The 17455-nt window shown below is 36.8% G+C and overlaps 1 pseudogene; it reads left to right on the forward strand.

Annotated features, from left to right (window-relative positions):
* The first annotated feature begins 1679 nt into the window (after window positions 1-1679).
* LOC101429667 (elongation factor 1-alpha 1 pseudogene) lies at window positions 1680-7254 on the forward strand (annotated as a pseudogene).
* Window positions 7255-17455: the final 10201 nt, after the last annotated feature.

The following is a 17455-nucleotide window of genomic DNA, read 5'->3' on the forward strand; positions in this document are numbered from 1 at the left end:
AGAGAAAGGCGTTTGGGGGCTATTGAAATTAAGTTGATATCAAGTGAAATGTGATTTTTATAGATACAAGATATTAAATTTAAGACCCAAGATAACCATAAAGAAAATATATGGGATGGATGGATGGATAGATAGAAAGATAGATAGATAGATAGATAGATAGATAGATAGATAGATAGATAGATAGATAGATAGATAGATAGATAGATAGATAGATACATGATAGAAGGAAATGGCAAGAGACTCAAAATGACACACTACAAAAATCAAATAAATATGAACATAACTATTAATGGAATAATTCAAGAAGAAAAAAAGGCATAAGTCTTACAAAGACCAAATAGCAAAATGGCAGAAAAAGTCCTGTATTATCAGTTTTTACTTTAAATATAAATGAAATAAACTCTCCTGTCAAAAGGCAGAGATTGGTACAATAGATTTTAAAAAGTATGACCCAACTATATGCTGTCTGCAAGAGACTCACCGTAGATTTAAAGATACAAGTAGGTTGAAAGTGAAAGGATTAACAAAAAACATACCATAGAAATACTAACCAAAAGAGAGATGAGGTAGCTATACTAAGACTAGATAAAATAGATTTAAAGTCAAACTCTTATGAGGGTCAAAGAAAGTCACTACCTACTGATAAAGGGGTAAATTCAACACAGAAACAGTAATTATAAATATATATGCACCTAGCTGCAGAGTTCCAAAATAAATGAAGCAACTATTGACAGATTTGAAGGGAGGAATAGTTCTACATTAATAAGAGGACACTTTAATACACCACTTTCAATGATGGATAGAATATCTAGACAGAAGATCAATAAGGAAATAGAAGATTTGAATAATACTATAAACCAACAAGAACTAACAGACATAAATAGAACACTTCACTGAACAGGAGAAGACTTCAAATTCATCTCTAGTGCTCAACAAAGTCCATACAGAAAATAGCATATTATAATTGCACTTTCAAATGCCAAAGATAAAGAGAGAATTTTGAAAGCTGTAATGTGTCTCAATAAGATTAACATACTGATTTCTGATCAGAAGCCATGGAGGCAAGTAGGCAGTGGGATGACATATTTAAAATGCTGAAAGCAAAAAATTTCGAATGAAGAAGTCCATATTTGACAAACTATCTTTCAAAAATGAGAGATTACCATATCCTCAGATAAATAAAAGCAGAGGGAATTCAGCCATGCAAAAAATGATAGAGTTCTTTAATACTAAAGATAGTTCTGCAGGTTGAAAAGAAAGGATGATAGAAAATAGATTGAAACCACATGAAGAAATAAAGATCTCCAATGAGGGCAATGGCATGAGTAAATACAAAGGTTAGTAGTATTGTATTTTTGGTTTGGAACTCCACTTTCTACTTCCAACAGGATCTAAAAGGCAAATGCCAAAAAATGCAATGACAAATCAGTGGTTTGGGACTCATAATTTGTAAACATGTAATTTGTGAAAAGTACTGCATAAAAGTGGGGATACAGAGATATATAAGAACATAGCTTGAGTGTATTATTGAGGTTAAGTTGGCATGAAAGAAAACTAAATTCTTGTAGATGGGGATGTTAAATTTAAATTCTATGTTAACACAAAGAAAATGTCAGAGATATGCAAGCTCATAGAGACAGAAATTAGAAAGTACAGGTTGGCAAGGGCAGCGGATAATGGGGAATGAACGTCGCATAGATTTGGATTCTGTTTGGGGAGTTGGGAAAATTTTAGTAACGAACAGTGATGAGGGTACCATATTTTGGGTATGATTTATCCCATTGAATGGTATGATTTGGGAGTTGGTTTGAGGAGGGGAAGTTTATGTTCTATACATGCTCCCACAATTTAAAAAAAGAAAGAAAATGCAACTATGAGGCAATGACATTAAAGACAATGCAAGACTCTGGATGAGTTCTAGCAAGTAAAGAGAAAAACATCAAAAGGAAATTATTGCGACATCTGAGAAAATTGGAATAGACTGTAAGCTTTATATCAACGTTAAATTTCTTAAAATTTAAAGCAACATTTAAGATGGTTACATACATGAATATCATTCTCCTTAAGAAATGTTGAGGCAGGACTAAGTTCTCAAGAATTATGTATTCAACCCACACAGAAGTGTTCAGAGAATGGATTGATAAAGATAGATAGATAGATAGATAGATAGATAGATAGATAGATAGATAGATAGATAGATAGATAGATAGATAGATAGATAGAAAGATAGATAGATAGGTAGGTAGGTAGGTAGGTAGACAGATGATAGATAGATAGAAATGATGTGGCAAATATAGCAAAACATGGATCCAGTTATCTGGGGGGATGGATATGCTGGAGTTCTCTCCATGTGGTTGTATTATTTTTGTAACTGACCTGACAATTTTGAAAGGATTTCAAATTAAAAAGATTTTTTTTAAAACCTTAAAAAATGGCCATGAAAATTGAATATATACATATTTAAAATCAAAAGACAAACTGAAGAGAAAAATGATGAAATGAAACTGGGTCAGTAGAAGTTATAGCAAGCATGATATACGTATCTTTTGAAATTGCAGGAGGCACCATGTTACAACAATTATTTGTTGTTAAAAATATTTGTTGATGCAACTCACAATCTTGACAAAGAGAAAATGAATTATGATAATAATAGTAATATACCCTAATATTGCCCTTACCATGTGCCATGCCTTATTCTCAGCAATAAATAGAATGACTCCATTCTTCTAAAAATTATGTGTTTGTATCTATCTGTTCATATATTTTTAAAAATATAGAGAAATAGGTAGTGTGATAGTTAAGTTCATGTGTAAATTTGATTAGGTTATAGTATCCAGTTGTTTGGTCAAGTAAAAATAGGCTTGATTGTTACTGTGAGGGTATTTCATGGACTTAAATCCTCACTGAGTGGAGAAGATGTAAATCAGAGTTAGAGAAGATAGAGTAGTTGGAAACTTTGAGAGTTCTGGGAAGGAAAGAGCCACAGAGAAAAGGAACTCCAAAAATCTAAATACAGGTCTCCTTTATTTGTTTGTTTGTTTTCTTATACATACATAAGGAGAAATTCCATGTGTCTAGGAAAAAGCTACCAAGGAACTCCTAGCTAAATCATTCCCAGAGCTTCACAGTATGAAGAGAAGTTTGAGCACTAATCAGCCTGAGTACAAGTCCTCTGGAAATTCATTAGATAACCTAGAAGGGTCACAACTTAGAAGTAAGACTAAACTATCCCAAGGATCACGGTAACTCCAGATCTGCTCAAAAAAATTTACTAATAATCCTCAAAAGGATAAAACTAATCCACTAAAAATTAACTGCCCTCCAAAAAAAGGTCAAATAATGTTTAAAAGATGAAAATTAAATGCAAAGAAGTGACAAAAATTTACACTGTCTGATAGCCAATTAAAAACATCATCTATAATAAGGATGGGGAAAATGTCAATGGAAACAGAAGCAGATATGCCAGATGTGGTAAAATTTACGAAGGACTTTTAAATGACTATTATGAAATGCTTACCATACCCAAGATTGTAATGGACAACATGAACTTAATCAAGAGAGAAATGAAGGCAGAATAAAGCCTTTGCAGACCAACAAAGGCTGAGAGAATTTTTCACTTAAAAACCTGCACAAAACAAAATGTTAAAGTAGGTTTTTTAGGCAAAAATAAAAAGTTATACTAAATTTGAACCTACTCAATAGAATAAGGTATGCTGAAAATGGGAACTATGTAGGTAAGTACAAAATTTACTTTTTCAGTCTTTAATTTCTTGAAAGATAGTTAAAGGTTTAAAGCAAAAATAATGATAAATCATGTCGTTAGTATCAATAACAACAGTAGCACAAAGGATAGGAGAAAGAAATAGAAGTGTACAATTGAAGAGTTCTTATATGTGAAGTGGTATAATATTATTTAAAAGTAAGCCATGATTTCTTAAAGATGTATACTTTAAAACTTAGTGTAACCACTTAAAACACAAACTGAAACAGAGAGGTACAGCTAATAAAGCAACTGTGGAGACATAAATGGAAAAAATCATCCAAAAATATAAAGGGCTCCAAGACGTCATATATGATTAAGGGAAAGGATCCCAAAAATTTATTCCAATCTAACCTCCTATTGACATCAGATAGATTTGTCTAAAGTACAAATCTAATACTTTTGTTTCCATCTAAAATCCTCTAACAGCCCACCTCTACCTTAGCATGCTCCACAAGGCCATTTCTAATATGGCCTCTTCCTCACTCCTGGACTTTTTTATAACTGTATGAAAGCATGCCTGGTAATTCATCAAAACAGAACAGAGGAGGGCAGTAATAAAAACTTTCCCCTTCAAATAATGCTTATCATGGCAGTGTCCAAAATATTAAAAATTGTTAGCAATATAAATGTCTAAATGATGAATGGATGGATAAACTATGGAATATTCATTCAATTGAATATTCTGCTTCCCCTTATTAATATGATAATTGCCGCAAAGTTAAATATTAGGAAGTCATTAAAATCTTGTTATAGAAGAGTATTGACATAGTACTAAGTGAAAAAAAATCAGCCTTTAAATCAATTTGAGTGATATGATTCCATTTTTGAAAAATACATATGTACATGTACAAATATTTGTTAATAGGAAAAATGCAGCAAATATTTATCTTGGAAGGGTAGGATTAGAAGATGTTTGGTTTTGTTTCTGTGCTCTTCCATGTTCTTTAAGTTTGTGCATAGACTCTATATTGTTTTTATATTACCAAAACCAAACAAAAAAAAATGTTGGTTTTTAAAGACTAGATATAGTGGAAGAATTGTTACGATCTAATATTAATGGAAAAAAGAGGAAATTCTGGTCGTGTTTGAGTGACGGATGCAAGATAAATCATTCCTCTTCTTTTTTCTTATCCATTTTTAATTAGCATATACTTTTAATAATGGAAACATTTGAAAATTTATAATAACATGGAATTGACTGTGATGTAATTAGGTGAAAAAAGTAAGGTTCAGAATTATATATACATACAGAATTTTAAAAAGCATGTATAGGAAAATAATATGAAAGGAAATACCTATTGTAAAATTCAAAATATTAGCCATAATTATATTAAGGTAGTAGGATTATTGCAAAGGATTTTTTTCTTAAAATTTTTCTATAATGTGAATATTATTTATGTGACAAAAATTTTTGAAATAAAAATTGTACTTGTCAAAAAACTGGACTCCTAAATATACTAAGTTGGACAAAAGGGGCAAGAAAATGGAAAAAGAGAAAACATAACAGACAGGGCTAATAGTGAAAAAATATTAAAACGATCAGTTTAAATTCAACAACCCAATTAAAAAGAAAGATTGTTGGCTTGGGTGAAAAAGCAAGAGCCAAGACAACATGATCTAAAATTTTTAATTTAAGACACTAATAGACTTTTTCACTACGGGTTTGCCCCCAGAACACAGGTGTCGTGAAAACCATTTATATCTTAAAGCCAAAACGGGAAAGGAAAAGTCTCATATCAACATTGAACACGTATGTTCGGGCAAATCCACTGCTACTGGCCACCTGATCTATTATGTGGTGGAATCGACAAAAGTACGATTGAAAATTTTGAGAAGGAGGCTGCTGCAATGGGAAGAGGAGCCTTTAAGTGTGCCTGGGTCTTGGATAAACTGAAAGCTGAACGTGAGCTGGCTATCACCATTGATAGCTCCCTGTGGCAATTTGAGACCAGCAAGTACTATGTGGCCATCACTGATGCTCAGGACACAGAGACTTTATTAAAACATGATCACAGGCACATCTCAGGCTGATTGTGCTGTGCCGATTGTTGCCGCCAGCATTGGTGAGTTGCAGCTGGCATCTCCAAGAACAGGAGATGTGAGAACACATGCTTCTGGCTTACACACTGGGTGTGAAACAACTAATTGTTGGCATGAACAAAATGGGTTCCACTGAGCCACCCTATAGCCGGAAGAGCTATGAGGAAATCGTTAAGGAAGTCAGCACCTGCGTTAAGAAAATAGGCTACACCCCTGACACAGTAGCATTTGTGCCAATCTCTGGTTGGAATGGTGACAACATGCTGGAGTCAAGGGCTAACATGCCTTGGTTCAAGGGATGGAAAGCCACCTATAAGGATGGCAATGCCAGTGGAACTTTGCCACTTGAAGCTCTGGATTGCATCCTGCCACCCACTCATCCAGCTGACAAACCCTTGTGCCTGCCTCTTCAGGGTGTCTATAAAATTGGTGGTATTCGCACTGCCTGTGGGCTGAGCGGAGACTGGTGTTCTCAAACCGGACATGGTGGTCACCTTTGCTCCAGTCAACATTACAGCTGAAGTCAAGTCTGTTGAAATGCACCATGATGCTTTGAGAGAAACTCTTCCTGGGGACAATGTGAGCTTCAATGTCCAGAATGTTTCTGTAAAAGATGTTCATCATGGCAACGTGGCTGGTGACAGCAAAAATGACCTACCAATGGAAGCAGCTGGCTGCACTGCTCGGGTGATTATCCTATGTACCTGTGCTGGATTGTCACCTAGCTCACAATGCTTGCAACTTTGCTGAGTGAAGGAGAAGACTGATTGCCCTTCTGGTAAGATGTAGGGAGCAGTCAATACGAGTATACACTGAGTTCAGCAATGCCAGTAACATGGCCGCCAGAGCGGAGCCCACTTCCTTGTTCTTCTTCCTCCCCGCTCCTTTGTTCTCCGTTTCCCGCCACTGCCCAGGCTGATAAAGCAGTGGCAGGTGCAAGGCATGAAACTGAAGTCTGCCTTCCACCCCAGCAACAGCAGCCACCAATCCCTGAACCCTGCCACTTACCCCAGCAACAGCAACAGCCAATCCCTAGCCTCCACCTCTTCACCCACCGCTCCTCCCCTTCCCAAGAGTATATATGCTTTGTTCCCTCAATAAAATTTTGCAGCTTGATCAGAACACTGTCTTGCTGTCGTTCTTTGTGTCTCTTGTCCCACCATTCTTTCTCGGCAGGTTTCAATCCCTCGTTACCGTCCCGCGGGCCAGGGCAGTAAGAACGGAAGGTGGCCACAAATTTCTGAAATTGGGTGCTGCTGCCATCGTTAGCATGGTTCCTGGGAAGCCCATGTATGTTGAGAGCTTCTCTGATTATCCTCCTCTGGGCTGTTTTGCTGTTTGTGATATGAGACAGACAGTTGCTGTGGGTCATCAAGGCAGTGGACAGGAAGGCTGCCGGAGTCAGCAAGGTCACCAAGTCTGCCCAGAAACCTCAGAAGGCTAAATGAATATTATCCCCAACACCTGCCACCCAGTTTTAATCAGTGGTGGAAGAATGGTCTCAGAACTGTTTATCTTAATTGGTCATTTAAGATTAATAGTAAAAGACTAGCTAATGAAACAGTGCATCATAAAACCTTCAGAAGGAAAGGATCGTTCAGTGGACCATTTGTTTTTGTGTGGCAGTTTCAAGTTATTCGTTTTTAAAGTCAGTTCTTTTTCAATGGAAACAACTTAACCAAAAATCTGTCACAGAATTTTGAGACCCATTGAAACAGAGCTTAATGAGAATAAAAAGGAGCACTAATATGTTAAAAGTAAAAGAATGGAATGAAATATATCCTTCAAGTTTTAATCATGAGAAAACTAAAGTGGTTATACTATTTGACAAAGTAGCCATCCTTACAAGAAGTATTACTAAGCCAATTCTCCTCCAAATGATCTATGCTTTCAATGCAATTCCCATCAAAATCACAGCAGAATTTCTTAATAGAAAGTATCAAGATCTTTCTTAAAATTTTATGACTCAAGTGGTCGAGCCCCTGCTTCCCACATTGGAGGTCCTGAGTTAAGTCCTTGGTGCCTCCTAAAAACAAAAACAACAAGCAAACAAATGAAAAAACCAACTCAGGAGAGCTGATGTGGCTCAGTGGTTGAGTGCTGGCTTCCCACCTAAGAGGTCCTGGGTTCAATTCCCAGCTCTGTTATCTCAAGAAGAAAAAAAAAAAAAATTATATGGAAAACCAGAAGAACTAAAACAATCTTGAAAAAAAAGTAGGAGGACTCCCACTACCTGATTTCCAGACTTTCTATAAAGCTATAGTTGTCAAGGTCGTGTGGATTGGTGAAAAGATAGATGTGTATATCAGGGATTAAGACATTATTTACAGAACCAGATAGGAAATATTTTAGTCTTTGTAGACCATATGGTCTCTGTCACAACTACTCAACTCTAGATGGCTGTGTTCCAATAAAACTTTATTTACAAGAACAGGTGGTGTCTGGATTGACAGTAATTTGCCAAGTCTTGGTATAGATCTGTGAAACAGAACAGAGTCCAGAAAAAAACACACATATATGTTAAATTGGTTTCCAACAATCGTACAAAGACAATCCAAACAGCATATCTTTTTCACACACAAAAAAAGGGGGGTGCTGGAAACAGTTAAATATGCATATACAAAAAATAAATTAAATAACCTCCAATCCATACTTCGAACTCTCTGCAAAAATTAACTTAACATGGATGCTAGATCTAAATATTGTAGGCCAAGTTGCTAGATGATGTGTCACGGGAACATAGGCTCAGGCACGACAGAAACTTACAAAGCGCAAAGGGTCCAAAAGAGCAGGTCAAATCATGGCTGGTCTCCAGGGAGGCCCAACTACTTGGGTTATGGTCAGAGGATGGAAGCCCCATCAAGCCCACTTCACCTTGAAGAAGAAAGACAAATCTATGCTGCCCGAGAGTGGGGTATTTCTACACCCCAGGGTGTGGAGTCCTGGCATGGAGAGTTCCCGCCCTAATGACCTAATGAGCATCTGGAAATGTTTGTTTCCGATTTCCTGGTTCAAGGTCTGGTTAGGCTGCTCCATTAGACCTGACTTCCTACCCCCCTCTCCGCTGAATGAAACAATGAAACTTCTGCACATAATAGAAGAGGGGGGAGGCATAGGGTAGAGCTGGGAAATGGTCACTAGGGTTGTCCCTGACATGCCCCACAAATATAAACCTGAAACTATAAAGATTAGAAGAAAACATAGGAGAAAATCTTTGTGACCTTGGTTTAAGCAAAGATTGCCTAGATATAACACCAAAATCATGATATATAAAAGAAAAAAAAAGATAAATTGATCTCATTAAACTTAAACCATGAAAGGCACAGGTTGCTCAAATTGGGAGAAAGGGTTTGCAAATCATACATCTGATAAATGACTTAAATCGGCAGTATCTAAGGAACTCACAAAAGCCAATAATAAGAAAACAAACAATTGGAAAACTGCCAAATCTGAACATAGACTTCACCAGAGAAGGTACTTGGACAAAAACATCTGGCTATAGAGAAGGGACAGAGGAACTGAAACTTAATACATCACTGGTGGAAACGCAAAATGATATAACTACTTTGGGGTAAAAATGTGTTAGCATTTTCTTATAAAATTAAACATAGACTTACCCAAATATACAATCTGACCATTTTGGACCTTTTTTTTCTTAGCTGTAGGGACATGAAATGCCCTCTTCCCCCTCCCATTAGTTATTTGTGTAGATTACTAGAAAGGGTGGGATGGAATTGGCAGCAATCCATCCTGGAATGTTCTGCTACAGCATACACAGGACCCTTGGTGTAGTAAGCATTAACCAGCACACATGCTGCCCCTCACTGTTCTGGGAACCCACACAATTCCTCCTGTGTACGCACTCACTGTTAATCATTTACTAGGCTAATTCACCCTTGAGCTGCTCTATGCATTAGCTAGACCCCCTCTTTGTGCTGTCTAGCCCTATCTAATCTTTGTTTCCCTGCTGTGCGGCATGGTTGATGCCGGATCAGCCATCATCGGGACATGTGAGTAAATACATGGTGTGACTGCTGCTGGCCTCCCCATGTGGTTTCTTCGGAATATCAAAGCATTCAGCCTTCCCAGGTTCAACCTTCTTGCGTTATATTAGCCAAATGATACAAAAACCTGTACTCACACCAAAACCTGTAAATGAATAGTTATAGTGGCTTTCCTTATAGTAGATTAAAAACTAGAGATGACCCAAATATACTCCAACTGATGAATGATTGTTGAGACCAGCTCAACAAAGAAATGACTCAAACAGGAGGTAACACAGAACTTCAGAAAGAGACATTCGACTTAAGAAAAGATGGGAAAGGGAACTCAGAGTCTCAAGGACGAAGAGCCTCAACCCAAGCTTCCACATCATATTTACTGAATATTTCGCGATTGGGAGTATAGCTACTGTTTTTACTCTTTAAATAACACTTTGCCTGAGCAATCGTACCCACATTTTTCCCATGGGGTTCAGGGCTCAAATGTTTTTTTCTGCAAACAATCACGGGTTGTTCCGGACAGTGTTCCGTCTTGAAAGGACCTGATGTTCAAGGTCCATACCCTCGTTTGCTTCTTGGAAACATTTTAACCTCTGGCCCATCATGGAAACTTTTTCACCTCCAGCCGTTTCTCCACATTTCCCCCTTTTTGTTTTTGCAAAGCAACGAATGCAGCTTGGGCAGTATCTTGTTGTTTTAATCCCTGGAGGGTTTGTTGCATGCATCTAAGGACTAAACGCATACAAAACAGACAGGAATAGATAATTAATACATCTCCTAGGATACCCTCTCCCCAACTTTTAATCCAAGTGATAGGGTTCAGGGATCTTAATCCATCTGCAATTTCTGTCATATTTGTGAGACAGGAAGCATTTGCACATGAGCAGGTTGAATATTTGTTACTTGCGCTTGTAATTGAGAAATATCTAAGCTTAAATTATCTCTATGGCTACGCGAATGACTCTTCACTGATTCCCAAGGAATATCACTGCTATTACGTACATAGAGGGCCACACAAAAACTAGATATAATCCAATCACATTTTAGGTGTGAGTGCATATTTCCAGTTTGTAATTATTCACCCATGAACTTCATTTTATACATAATCTATAACTGCAGTAGATTATACAACAACAAACAATAAGACTTCCAACTAGCAGACATTTAATGAACAGACTTTCATTTCTCATGGGCTTAAGATTCCCAACCACCAAGGTTATATAAGCCAGTACTCAATCAAAAATGACTCATTTTCCCCAGTTTGTATAGTTTGAGGCAGAGGCAGCAACAAATTATTATTACTCCCCCTCTTTGGGCTATGGGGCAGCTGACACTTTAGCTCATAATTTCAATGCCTTCGTTGGTCTTGCTGTTAGCATCTTCTCTGGACCTGGGGCCACAACTCAGTGTTGAATTTAAACTTAGTCCATAGTTGTGAGAATTAATTTTTTAGGCAGAAAGTAATAGATGGCTTGTTATAAGAGTCCCGATGGCTTGTTATAAGAGTCCCAATGCGGTGTCTGCAACAGTGAAAGCATACCTCATCCCTCCCAAGAGCACAAGGGGTCCGATGTCATGGTCAATGAAGTGAGCACGAAGGACACTCATGGGTGATGTCCATGAGCTGTTGGCAAATAGCAGGCAGCTGGGTGTGCTGGGCTAGACACCACAAGGTTTAGAATCCATGATGTCCACCTTTCTGGTGGAGCCACTCTGCTTCTTCTCAGGTCTCCATGGTAGGGCTCTGGATCTTCAAGAAGGCATCTGCCTCAACAGTCCTGAAAGGTGTGTTAGAGGAGTGGGCAGGGATGTGATAGACAATTACCTGTCACTGCTGGCAGGCGTCCCAGATGTTCTTCTGCAGATCTCTCCCCTAGAGGGTGATTCACAATAGTCCATTGTTTCTGTCTTGTTTTAGTATTTGCAATCCACCCCTAGATAGGGATGGCAGTCTTCAGAGTGGCCAGACTATTGGGTTAAACCTTTCACTTTCAGCAGGGCTTTGTATGCATCACACATTGCTTTTTTATATTGTATTTTTGGCCCCTTCCCAGAATTATGACTAAAACACATGGGGTACTTGTTTAGGAATGCTGCCTTTGCCACAAACCCTACCCAAAGCCAATATTGGTGCTGGTCACATCCAATTCACAGGCTAAGTCGATGTCCACCTTCTCTCTCCCTTTTTTTTTTTTTAAGCAGCCTGCTAGAGGTCTTCTACTCCCATGAAGAACCTTTCCTAATAACTCATACAATGGTTTTAATATTTGAGCTAAGTGAAGAAGGAAAGATTTTTAGTATTCCAACAGTATTATAAACTCCATTAACATGAGAAAACATTGTACTTTATCAATTACAGCAAAGGGTATTGTTTTGTCTTATCCAACCAAACAGCATTTAAGTTTTGATAGAGCAGCAGGGACCTTGCAGACTGTCCCAAATGTTAGTCTATTTTAGGCTTTTAAGATAAGATACTATTGTCTCTGGTGCTTCTTTCAATTCTGAAAAAAAGGATTAAGGTTAACAGAATATCATCAATAGGGTTACAGCCACAGGTTTGTTCCCTGCAGCCAGATTCTTTGCCACCAGGCCAGGGCAGATGATTGGGTTATTCAGACAGTCTTGGGGAGGCACAGCAATAGTCCATTGTTGGGTGTTCCACAGATAGGGGAATACAGGCTGGCTTGACTTGTCTAAGAAGATACTAAAGAAAGTCTTAGCAAGTTTTAAAACAAAGTGATAGTGACTCAGTTGGATAGTAATCTCTTACAACAAACTGGCAATATTTGGGACTGCTGCATACCATGGTGATACTTTAATTTATGATGAGGTTGTTTCTTTGACACTATTATTATTATTTTTTAAATAATAACAACCATGATTAACATTGTACTGTTGTCTAATCTTTTGCTGAAACATTGGTAAATTTCCAGGAATTTTATACATTCTTTAAGTATTCATATGAACTTTTTACTCATACAACTTTAATTAACAGATGGTTAAAGAATTCCTTTTAATTTTATAATACTTTTTAAAACTTTCCTTTCAACTTATAACCTATTAAAGGAACTTAACTATTTTATTACTTTAATTTTTTCAAGGTAAAAGAACAAATCTTTTGTAATAGTTTGAAATAAAAAGATACTTTTCAGGATTTGACTTTGAGAAAGCAGGTTTGAACATTGTGTTCCTTTAAAAGTGATGAGACTTGTTTCTTTTTTAAAAACCAATGAAACAATAAGGTTAAAGTATAAGAAGTTATTTTGATAAAAACAGACCTCCTTTGTATACTGATTATTCAGGAGAAAAACTCTTCATAAATTTTTACTAAAACAAACTAATGACTTGAGAAACTTTGAGAAAACAAAATTTTAACTTAACATCAGTATACTATTTGATACTAAATCCTTTAAAACTTTATAGATAGACCCATCAAATCTTATTCAACTTTAACTATAAAAATTCCTTTCCCATGAACCTTCTGTACTTTCTGTGTTCATTCAGGTTTTGTCTCAAATTTTACTTTCTTAATAACCAATCATTTTATCTTAGGACAAAATTATTTTCTGTTTCTGTAATTATAATAACACATTCTATATACCTTACATACATAAGTTACCAAAGTTATTTTGGAAACTTTCCAAGCAAACCTTTTACAATACACAATTACCATTAACACCTAACAAACTTGTCGAAATAATGATTCAGTTTGGTTATATGCAAATATAACTTTCCTTTATTTCAAATACCTAGTAGCATGCAATACTAGGAACAGTCTTTTAGAAACAAATTGGCAGGGGAGGCTGGCTGCCAACAAGTTTTCCTGTAATAAAATTATTTTTTGTTATTATTATCAATTCAGTTTTAGCTTAATAATGACTTCTTAGAATTAACCACTTAAACACTTTAATTCAAATAATGCTTCCACAAACTTCTATAACAATATAGACTATAATTATTTTATTTTAATACAAATTTCACCTCCACAGAACATATTCACTTACTTAAAGTTACCATAATACCTTTTACAACTTGCCATATGCATTCAAGTGTTGTCTTGCATATTTCTGTTTTGATTTTATGAAAACTAGCCATCTTATTTTAAGACAAAACACACTTTTTTTAGAACACTTATTAAATTTCAGTTAGCATTCCCACAAACTTTTTACCTTCTTTAATATTCATTTAAGTTTTACATCCTTCATTTTATCCTGTGAAGAAAAATAAACTATTCATTTCAATTTAGGCAGGAAGTATTTTTTATGAAGAGACTTATAGCAATTTCATTAATCAAGACTTACAATTTTTATCATTATAGATACCTTATTAACATTTAAACTTATATTATTAATACAAGCACTTATTTAATTTTTGGCCATTTGAATTTTTTGGCCATTTCTTTTAGAAATTTTTATTTATCAATTTATAATACCATATGGAGGTATCAAAATATACACTGACACTGAACAAACAGACAAACACAGAAACAATTAAACACACCAACAGAAACATAAAGTTTACAGTTTGACTCATAATTCTTACTTTTTTGGTATAGTTGTTTTTAAGCTCTCCATCATTTCACATTTTAGATTTTACTGCTTTTAAGATTTCTTCTGGAATCCATGTTGCCTGTAATATGCAAGTTTTTTCTTGGAAACACTTTTATTAGTAATCAGGAATCAGTTAGGATAACCTGAGCAGCATAAATGCAGTTAAGCTTTTATTTAGTAGTTTAGATGGATAGTTAACACATATTTTTGGATTACTATTCTTTAAGATTACACTGAGACTTGAAGTTCAGGAGTAAGCTATTGATTCAAAACCAAAAATTCCTTTTAACACCTTGATAAAAACTTTGTACTAATTTTATTAATTTGGTAACTAGGCCAAATCAGAATCAGCATGGAAACAAAACAGAACACCAATGTTGCCATATTTTCCTCCTCTTCCAGCAATTTAATTCTATCAGCCCCCCCTCCCCACCAGCCCACAGCCACATTTTCATGTAGGCAGCAGGGGGTTCGCACAGTTGCTGCCAGAATGTTTTCCTTATCTTAGTCAACACTTTAACAGAGAGTTTTCTTACAAGCATGATTTCACTAACAAAGGCCTTATTTAGCACTTCTGCCTGTGCAGGATATTGAGTTAACCTTGCACAAGCAGCTCAATATGATTTCTCTCCATTCTAGCCTGCAAGATGCCCCTCTGTAAAGAGGATAATTGAGGCTGAGTATTTCCAGGTATAGGTGTAAGGGGTGGAGGAAGAGAAGGCACACCAGCTTTCTCAAAATTAATTAATGGAGGGGCCATAGAATCAAAAACTTTAGAAATTTTTACAGGGGAAGGATCATCATGGACCTTTTCTTTATATTCTGTCTGTAAAGGTTCTAGGATGGACTTAATAATAGTCCATAGTAACAGGGAGCAGAACATCTTGTACATATAATTTTTTTTAAACTCTTTTCCCACTATTTCCCAATCTCTTAATTCTAAACTTCCTATTGATGGGAACCATGAGCAATACTTTTCAATAATCTGTAAAATGCTCACTGGCCTTGGCTCCTCCTGCCTTTAGGGGTTGTTTCAGGAGACAGACAAAGGACGATACTTAGTTGTACTATCTACATTTCACATTGGAACCCTGTTTAAAATGCCCGAGAGGTCCTACCACTTGAAGGCTTCTTGCTCCTGGCTCCAGTTCTTCACTCAGGGTTCTGGATGGTACACTAATTTCAGTTTTTGCTCCACGAACCTTCTCCTATTCGAGCTGTTCAAAGCCCCACGTCAACCCCATGTTGGGCGCCAGATATTGAGACCAGCTCAACAAAGGAACAACTCAAACATGAGGTGCCACAGAACTTAAGAAAGAGACACAAGAAGTGGTTAAAGATGGGAACAGGGGACTCAGAGTCTCAGCTAAGAGCCTTAACCCAAGCTTCCTCATCATATTTATTGAATATTTCAGGGATGGGAGTATAGCTACTGTTTTTACTCTTTTGATAACACTTTGCCTGAACAATCATGCCCACATTTTTCCCATGGGGTGCAGGGCTCAAATGTTTCTTTCTGCAAACAATCATGGGTTGTTCAGGACAGTGCTCTACCTTGAAGGGATCTGATGTTCAAGTCCATACCCTTACTTACTTCTTGCAAACATTTTAACCTCTGACCCATCATGGAAACTTTTTAACCTCCGGCCATTTCTCCACAAATAATAAATATGTTACCTCCATAAAAAGATTTTGATTAAGTCAAATTTATCTTAATATTTATGTTAAAACTCCCAGTAAACTAAGAATATGAATATCTTCATATACTTATCTGCCACGTTTCACCAATAGCATGCTATCCTATATTACTGCATTTTTAGAGTAAGTTTTGAAATCAAGAATCTTAAGTATGACAATTTAACTTTTCCCTACATTTTTTCAGATGTTCTAAGTCCACCGCATTTCAAAATACAATTTTCAAATCATCCTGGTAATTTCTAGAAAAAAATATCCTGCTGGGATTATGATCAGAGAGATGGTGTCTAGGTTCTTGGCTTTGTAGCAAGAAAGAATTCAAGAGCGAGCCACAAATTAAGCAAGTAGAAAATTTGCTGGGGGGTAAAGCAAGGGAACAGAAGTACACTCTCAGACATGGGGTTGAGCATTCTCAAGAGAAAGATGTGCCAAGTTCTGCCTTGGGGTCTTCTGTTTTATGGGGGTACAGGACTCCAGGATCTGCACTGATGGGCATATTTGAGATTAAGCAAGGGAAGGCTGTTGGGTGGTTTGATTTGCTTAGGGGTGCGGGGGTGCCGTCCAGTGGTGGTGGGCTTCTGGGTACTACTGTCCATGAGCTCTGCAGGGTATGTTGACTGGTGGTGATTGGCCTCTGGTCACTGTCTACTAGACGCGAGGTAACCTGAAAGTGGATGGAGAGTCGTGGCAGTGCCCCTCCTGCCCCTTCCCTCTTTCCCACGGTGTAATGATGTTGCTGGCTGCCTTCTGAGAGCACAGCCCTTGGGCGTGTGTACTGTAAGGTGCCCCTTCCTAACTTGCTTGTGTGAGTCAGCAGGATGTAAGTCAGCAGAGCATTGCCTCATTTTCTGTTTGTGTGGCTTATTAGGTTTTCTTTCCCTTTCCTCCTTAGGTCCCTACAGCGTTATGAGTTCTATTAGTAAAAATTCATTGATGCAGATTTAAAGATCTCACACATGATCAATCTTAGTGTGCATTACACGGGTTTTGAATTTTTTAAAATTGTATTTACTCCAGTTTGATACAGTATTTTAGAAATGTCAATTAGGTCAAGTTGGATGGTAGTGCTGTCCAAATCTTCCATATCCACCCATATTTTGTCAGCTCGTTCAACCACGTAAAATGAGTATTAAAGTTTACAACTATGATTATGCATTTTAGTGACTCATGATTAGTCTACATTTCCTTTTAGTTATACAAATTTTTTATTTGCTGTTTTGGGAGATATTTTTTGAAGTGTATTCATATTTTGATTAATCGACAGTTATTACATATTGCCAATACCCGTTTTAATTTCACAACTGCTAAAACAAATACCATAAACAGGTTGGCTTAAGCAATGGAAATATATTGGCTCACAGTTCTGAAGCTAGAAGTCCAAAATCGAGGCATCAGCAAGGTGC

Source organism: Dasypus novemcinctus, chromosome 28 (assembly GCF_030445035.2).
Source record: "Dasypus novemcinctus isolate mDasNov1 chromosome 28, mDasNov1.1.hap2, whole genome shotgun sequence".
Classification (NCBI taxonomy): domain Eukaryota; kingdom Metazoa; phylum Chordata; class Mammalia; order Cingulata; family Dasypodidae; genus Dasypus; species Dasypus novemcinctus.